This window comes from Lichenostomus cassidix, chromosome 4 (genome assembly GCF_008360975.1).
Source record: "Lichenostomus cassidix isolate B80296 chromosome 4, HeHo_3.0, whole genome shotgun sequence".
NCBI classification, from domain to species: Eukaryota; Metazoa; Chordata; class Aves; order Passeriformes; family Meliphagidae; genus Lichenostomus; species Lichenostomus cassidix.
Genome location: NC_139484.1, coordinates 40,508,011 through 40,520,059, shown reverse-complemented (window position 1 = coordinate 40,520,059; position 12,049 = coordinate 40,508,011).

Genomic DNA, 12,049 nt, shown 5'->3' with positions numbered 1-12,049 from the left:
GCTGTTGCTGTTCATCAGCTCCTCTAGTGTAAGTTTGTACACAGTAATCATACAACATCTTCTATCAACAGATTAATGTATTGCTTTCTGTTGTGCTTCTTTCGATCTATATCATAAGATTATAGAAAATTTGCTAAACATATACGTATTACAAACTAAGGATTTAAAGCTGTTCTCACATTTGTCAGCACCTGTTTCCAAAAATTTCTTAACCTTAAATAATCAGGATTCATTGATAGAGATTTTACAAATTAAGACAAAGTGACTTCAGAGACAAGGATATTTAGGAATGTATACTAAAAAATGCATGAGTAAAAAGTTAATATTTTAGGGATGAATAGCACTAGTCATTAACAGGCTTTGTTTATAATTTTTTATATGTGTCCTATAAATTATCATTCTAGATATTATATATTCCCTCTATATATTATAGATTTATTTATATATATAAATTTAAGCTATGAGTGAGTAAGCTATACAGTCTCAAATTTCATTAGAAACATTAGGGCAACTATTGTGAGAAGTGACACCTTTTTATTCAGTAGGCATTTTCCCTCTGAGGGTATTACTGGACTTCATATCTGAGTAAGTGAATTCTGTGATAGATTCTCTAAGTTTGAGGGGAAGTGTCCCTCTCAGGCTATTAAAAGAAAAAAATGCCACAGTAATTGTTGCCATATGTCAATGACATGACCCGTGCAGTGAGCTGTGCTTATCCATACTGAATAACTAGCAAGGAAACTCTATACAGAGATTTACAGCTAATTTTTTTCATCTGTCTATGATGTTGTCACACCATCCCTATCTACTTTATAGGGTAGAAAACAAAAGGCATGGAGGCCTATCTCTCCTGTTCTGCCAAGCTTGTGAACCATTTTATGCAGTAAATTAACAAAGTGCTTCAACAAATACTAGAAAATTTAAGTCACAAGAAATGGTTGTCAGAGTATCTAATAAACTATCACAACTGCTTCCTTTTGAGGATTTTTTTTACACACAAGCTAGATTGCCCTTTTTCATATTCTGCCTAAAATCAGTGTTCTTGTACGTTTGTTTTGAAATCAGTTTAAATCAGTAAACAATTTTCTATCATAAGATAAATGATTGGCCCACAATACTATGCATTTTCTGTCTGGAAATATAATTATTCTAAGAAAGTATCTGACACATTTTTTTCTTAATTTTAGTAAGGTGAAGAAGTTCTTCTATGAAAAGAACTAAGGATTCTGGGCAGCAATTTTAAAAATTGCTCTGAGCAGTCTAACTGAAGCAAAGCCTGTTTAGTGAGTGTGAAAATGTTCTACATTCTATATTCCATGTTTTCCAGCAGCAGTTAGTATGAAAAATAGACCAACTTTTCAAGTGCATAACTATGATAGGGAAAATGCTGACTGTGTCTACCACCAATTCATTTTTCCATACTTTTACATCACTAGGTGTAAAAAGTTGCTATCATAAATTATTAAAGTTAATATTAATATTTTCACAAGAATAATAAAGACACTAAGTTATTTAAATGCTAAGGGGACTAAATATTTGAACTAGATGAAGCATAAAAGCTTCCTGTAGGATTATTCCAATAACAAGAGTGTGGTTCCATTACTGTGTCATTCTCTCAAAAAAATTTGGTTCTGTTATAAGTGAAGCTTCTGGAACCAGTTTTCCTCAGGAACTCATCAATGATGAGGGCATCATGTTCCTGCAGTAGTGAGTGTTAAAAATATCACTGTGTGGGTGTTATGTTGACATGTTACTTTTTACAATCCTTACGAGCCCTTCTGATTAAACAAAACAACAAAACTAAGAGTGAAAGTAAATTGCAAGTAATTTTCTGTTTACAAGTTCAGAGTTTGTAAAAAATCATATATTTAAAATCAATATAAACTGTATTAGCCTACTCTCATATAATTTTGTTAATGTACTTTGCTTGATGATTAATCTACAATTGATTTAAAGATTGGGTAGAACAAAGTCAGGATATGAAATGTGGTAGCAAAATGGTTCAATTCTGATTTTATACCTTTGAGTGTGTAGACTACAAATATTGCCAAGGGCAAAGTTCCTAACAGGTTGTAAAATGATTACATGGCTCTTGGAAAGCATATTTTAGATGTTTATATCTCTCTGTGTATCTGTGTCTGTCTAAGTATAAACATATTTCAAGCACAGTATTGCTCTACATCCTTCTGCCCTCTAAATGGAATGATCTGTTGCTATGACCACTGTTGCAGTGAGTCAACATCTATTTAAATCTAGTAAGTTAGCAACCAGCAGTCAATCACTGGATTTCATTGGCTGAATATTCCCAAGGGTTTTCCAATTAATAGAGCATTCCATATAATTTTTTCAGCCTCATAATACTAATTTAGAGCATTCTGTCTCTATCTCATTCTTCCTCTTTCTTAAAAAGAATAATTTCCTCCTCTAATGTCAGGGATGTTGTTAAATAAAGAACCCATATGAATATGTGAGTTGGTGAAATATAGGTACAAAATTATATTTTTAAGACAAACACACTGTCAAACCAAGTGCAGATCAGCCATGAAATCTTTATTCCATACTCAGAGAAATGAGCTTGAAAGAGACATCATGCAGTCAAATCAACCAAACTCGCTTCCAAGCAGCTCCATCAATTATCATTTAAGGACACTTGAAATTATTTAACTGACTCTCCAGCAATATACCAGAGGAAATTTAATGTTATTTTATTTAAATATAGTGCTGCAGTAGTATAGATGAGGAAGCAGTGCTCTTATAAAGGCCGAAAGATTTTTTTCTCAATCATTGTGGATCTCCTATTAACTCATTGCACACTTAAGTTCTCACCAATGGCTGCCAGCATTTTATCAGACTCAGCTGGGAGAGAGGAAGTCCCCAGAAAATTTCTTCTGAATTCAAATGTGGAATGAGGCACCATCAAACAGATGGAATTGCAGAGTGGTGAAGTGGCTGCTTTTAGGGCAGATGAGCTAAATTTAGAGTACACAATCCATGAGCACATCTTAGTACCTAGGCCCATGTAAGTCATCCAGGCATTTTAATTCCATATCAGAATGAAATCAGATGCACAAAAGTTCCCATCCATACATTCCTTTCCCTGGCAAGAAAAGTATTGCATGTGAGCTCTAAGAGAACCACAGCATGCTGCAGCTAAATCCTAAAGACCAAGACCTGCTTAGTGCGATGGCCAGAGAATCTTTTGAAGATTCCTAACCTTTTGTTCTAATTTTCAGCATGGGAGCCTTAATTTACAAAAGCAATTATAGGCTTTACACTGATCAATCATGTCCAGCATTGAAAATGTAGTAATCTTCTCCCAGAAATTCAAATCCTTTAAACATGTCTTAAACTGCAACAGAGATGGCACTAAAATGAGAATATAGTCTTGTTTAAAAATGTAGGCCACAGCCCTTGCCTGTCTGTTTTTAAATCATTCTTGAGTCTTTCTTATTATCACAAACATATGTTTTTATTTTTTATTTCTGTTTTCCATTCAAGTGTTCCACTATAATACCAAAATAAAAAACTAGACAGACTATTTAAATTTCTGTAATTTTGTAGTTTCTGCATCATAAGCCTGAGCTGTGGTTTGCAGACCAAGTTGAAAAACATTTGCCCAAAGGCATTGATTTTTGCAATCAAATCACCAAATTTCTGTTACTTTTTATAAAGTACAATGTATTAAAATCATCTAATGAATCTGTCTCATAAGAAAATGCAATCAATTCAAGAACTATGTATTCCATATCCATATTTTAATTACTGGGGCCTCTCTATAAAGATACAAACTTGGAAATCCAAAAGAAAAGAATTCAACCAAACTACATTCCATGAGACACAGATTAATTTTGATGATACCAACAGTATTAACAATTAAATGTAAAGGGGTGACTCAATAATCATAGCATCATAGAATCAATCACAGAACCATAAAAAGGTTGGAAGGGATCTTTAAGTACATCTAGCTCCAACCCCTGTGTCGTGGGCAGGGAGGGATACCTTCCACTAGAACAGATTGCTGAAAGCCTCATCCAGCCTGGTCTTAAACACTTCCAGGAATGAGACATCCATCAGCTCTCTGGGCAACCTGTTCCAGATTTTTACTATGCTTACAGCAAAAAAATTCTTCCTTGTATCTAATCTAAATCAATCCTCTTTCAGTTTAAAACCATTACCCCTTGTCCTATTGCAACAGGCCCTGCTAAAAAGTCTGCCCCCATCTTTCTTATAAACATTATTTAGGTACTGAAAGGCTGCCAGAGCCTTCTCTCCTCCAGGCTGAACAACCCCAACTCTTTCAGTTTGTCCTCATAGGAAAGGTATGCCATCCCTTTGATAATCCCAGGACAAGCTGGTATCAGGACAGGCTGAGGCATGAAGGGATTCAGAGCAGCCCTGCCAAGAAGAACTTGGGGGTGTTGGGGGATGAAAGGCTGGACATCAGCTGGCCATGTGCACTTGCAGCCCAGAAAGCCAAAATGTCCTGGGTTGCATCCAAATCAGCATGGACAGCAGGGCAAGGGAGGGGATTCTGCTCCTCTGCTCCTCTCTGGTGAGACCCCACCTGCAGTACTGCATCAGCTCTGGAGTCCCCAACACAGGAAAGACCCTGACCAGTTGGAGCCAGTCCAAACGAGGCTGCCAAGTTGATTAGAAAGGTGGAACACCTCTCCTGTAAGGAGAGACTAAGAGTTGGAATTATTCAACCTGGAGCAGAGGATGCTCTGGGATGACCTTCTTGTGGCCTTCAGTACCTGAAGGGAGCCTACAAGAAAGCTGGAGAGGGACTTTTTACAATGGCTGTAGTGATAGGACGAGGGGGAGTGGCTTCAAACTGAGAGTAGATTTAGATTGGATATTAGGAAGAAATTCTTTACTGTGAGGGTGAAGAGGCACTGGAACAGGTTGCTTTGAGCAATTGTGGATGCCCCATCCCTGAAAGTGTTCAAGGCCTGGTTAGATGGGGCTTGGAGCAATCTATTCTAGTGAAATGTTTGCCTGCTCATGGCATGGGGCTTGGGAACTAGATGATCTTTAAGGCCTTTTCCAACCCAAGCCACTCTATGATCCTAAATTCATCTCCATGGCCCTCTTCCGGATGTGCTCCAACAGGTCCATGACTTTCTTGTGCTGAGGAGCCCCTAGCTGGATGCAGAACTCCAGGCTGTGTTTCTCCTCTCTTGACTTGCTGGTCACACTTTTGTTGATGGAGCCCAGGATACAATTGTGAGCACACATTGCTGGCTGTTGTCTGACCAAACAAAACTGGCCAGGTGCACAGGGTAATAACACATCTGATAACTTAAGTCAGATATACATATTTTGGACTTTAAAAGTGAGAGAAATCAAAATTTTTGTAGTCATGAACAAGAAAAAGATGGCTTCAGCTGGAGACAATATTCAAGCAAATTATTCACAAAGGTTTTCTGTTCACAGAGCTACTTTTTACTTCTCCTGAGACACTCGTTGTCCTGGACAAAAAATGAGGACTTCAGGGGAATGACAAGTATTCCAGCTTCCATCCGAGTAACAGGTAGCCTTTGGAGCCAGAGAAAATAAGTGAGAAAACACTTCAGTGGAAGCGTGAATCCCCCAGGTCCAACAAAGTGATAGAGTCATTTAAATGCTGCTGCTACATTGAGGACAGAAAAGAATAGAGTAAACTGCCCAAATACTGTAGCCTACAGCAATAGTAAAAGTTGATACCTTTTTCTGTCTGTACATAAAGCTGACTGATGTGTCAGTATTTTTTTTTTTTTACCAGCTTAATTGCTCAGGTGCACTGACATATAAAGTCTCCATATTCCTTCTTTGTTTCCTCTCTGCATTTCTTCTGAGTTTCACACTTGGGTGCATGGTTCTCCTGTTTTAAGGTTTCACAATTATTTAACCTTTTATAGTGTGTTATAACATCTTGTTTTTGAAGAAAATATTTACGGTCTTCTAGCACTGTGAGACATTATAGAACATAAACATTTTTGTTAGTAACATCAGTTACATCCTTTAACTTACATTTTTTAAAAAACATTTGAAAGAATTATGTATTAATATTCTCTTTAGCAAGTAGAATTTGAGAATATAAACTAGAAAATCTCTAAACTTTATCATGACCTCAATTTCCAAAGGTATTTGCAGACTTATTTGTCATTTATTTATCTTATGGACAGGTTGCTGCAAGACATGATTTAAAACAAGTTGACTCTTTTAGCCAAGAGAGATGAAATGGAAGGCTTTTCCAGGGGCCTCACATTCAAGGATGTGTGAACACTCAAATAACAGAGTGTGCAGCTGCTAATCAAAAACTTCTCCTCAGGACTGCTTATTTCTTCTATAGATGAGATAGCTATAGGCTAACTCATTACATATAAAACATTGGGATAAATGGCTATTGGATTAGCAATTTACAGCTGACTACAAACTGGACAATAGGCTATTGTACCTACATAATTAATAAAACAAAAATGGAATTAACATTAAAAGAGTCAAAAAATCCCAACTCCTCAGATTCCAAAATAGGTAATAAACACAGGACATAATGTTTTCTACTGAAACTAGCAGTTGGAAAATGCTGGTTTAATTCTCAACTCTGCCATAAGCTAAGCAAGCCATTTACCCACATAGTGCCCCAGTTTCTCTGACTGTAAAAATCTGGATAATCTTATTTATACACTCCAGTAATTTCAGAACCCAAATATGAAAGAAATGTCAGAGAAGTGGTAAGAATATTTTTTTAGGAGAAAACAATAATTGCCCAAACAGAGACAATCTGAATTTCCAGTCCAATATGACGGCTCCTAAGTGCTACAGTCATCACCCCATCATCTGTTAATAACCACACTAGTGTGGTGTTTCTAAAAAAACAGCTAGTACTGGATGCTTAAAAAAAAAAAAGATTTAAAAAGGCTAGATATTACGGAGAAAAAAAAAAGTCTATGAGCAAAGTTTCTTGCTAATTCCCAGCCTATTCTCTTTTTTTTAGATTCTTTTTCTTTCTCAAAAACAGAAGTCTGACCTCTGTCCTATTTGTTACTTTATGTAATCTCATGTTCATTTTCATGTTAATACCTGAGCAATTCCCAGAAAAGAAATGAAAACAAAACATTTTCTTCAACATTTTGTAAAGCTTCACATTTTAAAAGCATCAGTCACTAATTGCCCTCTATAAAACATAGAGGTTTCCCATGGTGCAATAATTTGCAGATTGCATCTACAAATCTGAGTTGAAAGAAATTCCTTTTTAGTCTTCTTGACATTATAGCCACATAATTACCAATGACAGAACCTGACACTCTCTTACCCCAAATATGAGCCTGTATTGGGTTATTCAATCATATTTGATGATGATAATTTTTTGTCAAGGCTTGATAACCATAAATGGAGTAAAAAAATTTGGAACATCATCTTTGTTTCACAGCTGTTTTTAAATACTCACAGTTTGAAGATTTAATGGAAAATACTTGCAGTTGAATAAGCATAAGTTGAAACGAAAAGTTATTCAAACTTTCCCTTATATTTTCAGAGATGTTACTTTTTATTTTGTATTTTTCATTTGAAGACAACCAAGTGTTTTCAATTCTTAGAGTTGATGCACTGTATCTCATAGTTCCTTAGTATTTAGACCTCAAACTGCTCAGCAATTATGAAACAACTTTTCAAAATTAAGGAAATTTGTTACAATGTAATGAATAACCGATGAAATAATAAATGGTGAGTTTATTTCTTTTACTTTTTGATTTTTGAGCACTTAGAATAATTCAGAAAATGTTTCTCACCTATTTTTCTCAATAATAATTTACTTTTCTGCCTTTTCCCCTCATTTATGAGTCCAGAAGTATTTTTAGTATGGAAATATTTTCCTGTATCTAACAGTTCTAGAAACAAAGCAAAAAGCAGTACAAACCCACGAAGTACACTAAGGTCTTCAGTACACATTATTTTTCCAGAACTCCAATAGTCTGTGATATGAAAGGAGAGGAGCATAGATTTTTCTGTGACAATAAGAGAGAGCCAGTAAGAATTATTTATGTAAGTCATCACAACTCAGGAGTCTATTGAGTCCTCAAGGTCACTCAGAGTCCCCACTGCTATTCTTTCAGTGATTACAATATCCTCACAGATGATTTTCAAAAGAATAATCATGGAGGGTGTTAGTGGCTTCTAGGATCTATATTTTCATTTTACCTTAAAATGACAACCATCTGAAAAAGTGTTGTTGGCACATACCCTGATGTCAGTAATTAGTATAAACATTAAGATACATGTGGGAAGAGTGTGGGAGATATACTTTTCTATCCTCTGTCGAATGAGAGGTTGGTTCATGTACGAAGTATTTTATCTAATCTTAAACCTGATAATATTAAATCCTAAAGATTGCAAATTTGTAATTGTTTTCCATTGGAAATATCAAAATGTAGTAAATATTAATATTAGTCGTAAAAATCTTCCCTTCCAAAATACATTGCCCATAAACCTGTCTGCGTAAGAAAGAAGAGTTCCTTTAAAATAAAGGAGCAAGCTCAAAACAAAACCCAATCCCCCAACAAAACTAATACAAAACTGACTCTGTCATTGCCTCTTCAGTACATGATCTATTGTAATGTTATTTATTAGAAATTGCTACATGAAGCTGTCTAATTTCCCTATTAATTTTCCTTGATTACAAAGTATTTAGAATTCCTGAAATGACCAGTCTTTCTTTATGGCAGCAGGATTTTCAGTTATATGTAGAAATATCTAAAACTTGCAGCTGGAATTTGAGAAATTCTAAACTTATCACTATGACATATAATTTACACTTTTCTTTGTACACCCCTCTTTATTTAAAAAAAATGTAATTACTCAACTAATGTCTCAGACCAGAATATTCTCTACATCAAAAAAAATCAAAGGGCTCTAGTCTGAAAAAAATTAAGTGCACCACAATGCAGAGACTTTAAATATGTAATTTTGAAGTTTCTGCTTCTTTGAGTGGAATCCAGACTAGCGTGTTAGGGATAAAGGCCCTCAGCATGATGCCTGAAGAAAATTAAATATTGGAAAATCTAGATATTGAGTATCTTGAGACAGAAAAGCTGAAATAAGCTTATACAACTTTTCTCTTTAGAACTAGGGTGGATTATTTCACCAAGGTGAATACTTCCTTGCAGGACTGTCTGCAGAAGTTTCTTTGCAAGACTAAGGTCTATGATTTTTCTTTGAAAAATAAAATGTGCTGTTCTTTGTTTTCGGAACATGGTTGAGAGAAAGAAAAGAGCCATAGAAAAACTTGTAACATACTAAAGCTACTGTGGTTTGGGCTCCCTTCTTTGGTTTATGCACTTGAAATATCACAGTCCAGAAGACTGCCATAGGTAATTAAAAACACATAACAGTTCTCCTGGCCCATCTGTCTTTTCTTTGCAAAGATGCAAATGGTTTCAACAGGAGGACTTTACTTTCAAATCAGGGAGGCAGGTGGTTTGAAGTTATGTCCCAGGGAAAGGGAAAAACTGAATCTTGGTCTTGTGGTCCTGAGTAAGAGCTGTAGTCACTGAGATGCCAGCAGTTTAAAATAAATGCCTTGAATTCCATGGGAACTGTATTCCCTCCTACAGCTACTACAACTACTAGTTCTAGTCTCCTTTGATAGAAAAGCATTGTCCCATTCGGTTGGAAGCTGTGGAGTAGATTTAGGGGCCATGTAGGAGATGAGCTACCCCACAGAGTCAGGTCTGAAATATTAGGGTCATTTATACTAATGGAACACAGATGCCAAAGGACATTGAGGCATTATTTGAGTCTCTGGACCTCAATAACTAGTCAGGAATTAAGAAGGAAGTTAAGAATCACAGTTCAGACTTTAGATCACTGCCTAAGTCCAAGGCTGTTTTTGATGATCTACCACGCCTTTTATTTTCACTACCTGTGCAAAAATTTGAGAGAGTAAAAGGCATTCAGACAGACCACATCACTAATCAAATATCCAATTTACTCTCCAGTGGTCTGTATGGTGAGCTCTGTTAGCAGTGTGTGTGTGCTATTGGGACCACATGTTTAGCCTTGCCACTGGCTGGACCAGCAGCCACAGCAGCCTCATGTGGAGCTGGAACTGAGGAGATCACCTGGCTCCTGAAGTCCACCAGATGTTATCCTCTGACCACCTGAATCACAGAAGAACAAACAGAATAATATAAATATAAAAAGCTGATCATTGTAGGGTGTCCTTTTCTCAGAAAGAGAAACACTACAAAGTGCACTCACAACTGCAGGGAACTACCCACCTATCTCAGTGTTTCAGGGAAACGAAACTGTTTCACAGATTACAGACCGCAGGTATTTCGGCTGAAGTCTGAAGACGGCATCTCCTCCTGGCCAGGTTTTGTATGCTTTCCAAGGCTAAAAGCCCTGTGAAGTTATGTTAGATGTTTAGTGGAGAATTTATTGTAACCACTTGTTGTACCTGGGAAAAATGCATAAATCGGTCTGAAATTAGCATTAATCATAACAAAACTGGGCAGGATGCATGACCAGATTCTGTTTTCATGATATTCAATAGCTATAGCCAGGAAAAGAGAATTGATTCCTTCACGTCTCTGCCACTAAAGAAAATGTCTGCCTGCAGACATAACAGCTCATATACACATCAATATCCTCCCTGAGGAAACTATTAGTGAAATTTCTACAAGAAGCCTTTCTTAATCTGTAGAAGTACTGAGAAACTAGATTTGCTTGTGAATAGAATTTTACTTAGGATATTCAGATTCTGCCCAAGGCATGGGCGCAACATATTTAATTTGATTTGTTTCCTCCTTGGTACTAATTCCTAGCTTGTTGCTATTACTTCTGGACTCCTTTCCTTTTAGTTTCTCAAACAACAAATAATTTAGAAACAGTAACCCTGAGTTACTGAAAGCTTCTCTAAAATTAGACTAATATGACTGCACACAAATACAGATTAATATAGATTGTTTTGCAAAAAATGGGCCATGACAAGAAGTACTTCTGAAAGAAAAAAAAAACAATTTGGAAAGGTTTATACAGGCTCTGTTAGAGGCCAGAGTAGCTCAGAGACTCTTCCTAAAACAGGGCACAGCAAGATAGCTAATGCACACACACATGATATAATGGTAATTGCAGAAAAGCATTATGACAAGACAAAGTATATAACACAAAACTGATATCCCCCAGAGCAGTCTGGGAATGTTGCTTTCAATGATTCCTTAATAGGAAATATTGTTTTGTGTAGAAAAGTTGTATATAATTTTTTGCTGAACCACTTCTTTGTGTCTGGAAACAGATGGATATCAAGTATTACCATTTATTGAACTGATTATAAATTTTCGGTTTAAAACCATTTAGTAATAAAGACTCCTCCTCTCTTTTATGGCAAAGAGTCTCTTGAAAATTCTGGCTTACACCAATTTTCTCATGAGCTTTTTGGGATGACCTTTTCTTCTAAATTATAGTAAGGGGTTTTTTTTTTTTTCTTTTTTGGTTTTTTGTTTTTTTTAATAAAGCAGCATAGTGAGCATAGTAAAGGACTGAAGACTTTAGAGAACAGAAGACTCATTGACTAAATGACAATTATCAGGGTATTATACAAAACTACAGTTTAATCTTGAATTGACTCAAAGTGAAAGATTTTGGCTTTCGTTTCATTAGTGTCATTAATTTATTTCTGAATTTCACTGTTCATTTCAGTCATGTAAACATTTTCACATTTATTTTTTTTATTTAATTTAGCCAACAACAAGTGCTAGTAAAATGGTTATCAACAGGATGGAAATTTCAGTATTTGTTAAATTTATCAGTAACTTCTGTAGGCTTATAACTGGGTTAAAATTTAGCATGGTTTAATCATGATCTTGAAGGCACAAGAGTCAACGCAATTGAAAAAAAACCAGTTTTAAGATGAAGGACCAGCAATTAGTGGTGCCACTACCATCTAGTGGGGATTTTTTTTGCTGCACTGCGGCCACAGTGGCAGTCGCGATTGGTGAAGGTAGCTAGGTGGCTGCTGGTAGGTACTTGAATGACTTCAAGCCTATTTGGCTGTAGAGAAGCAAATACA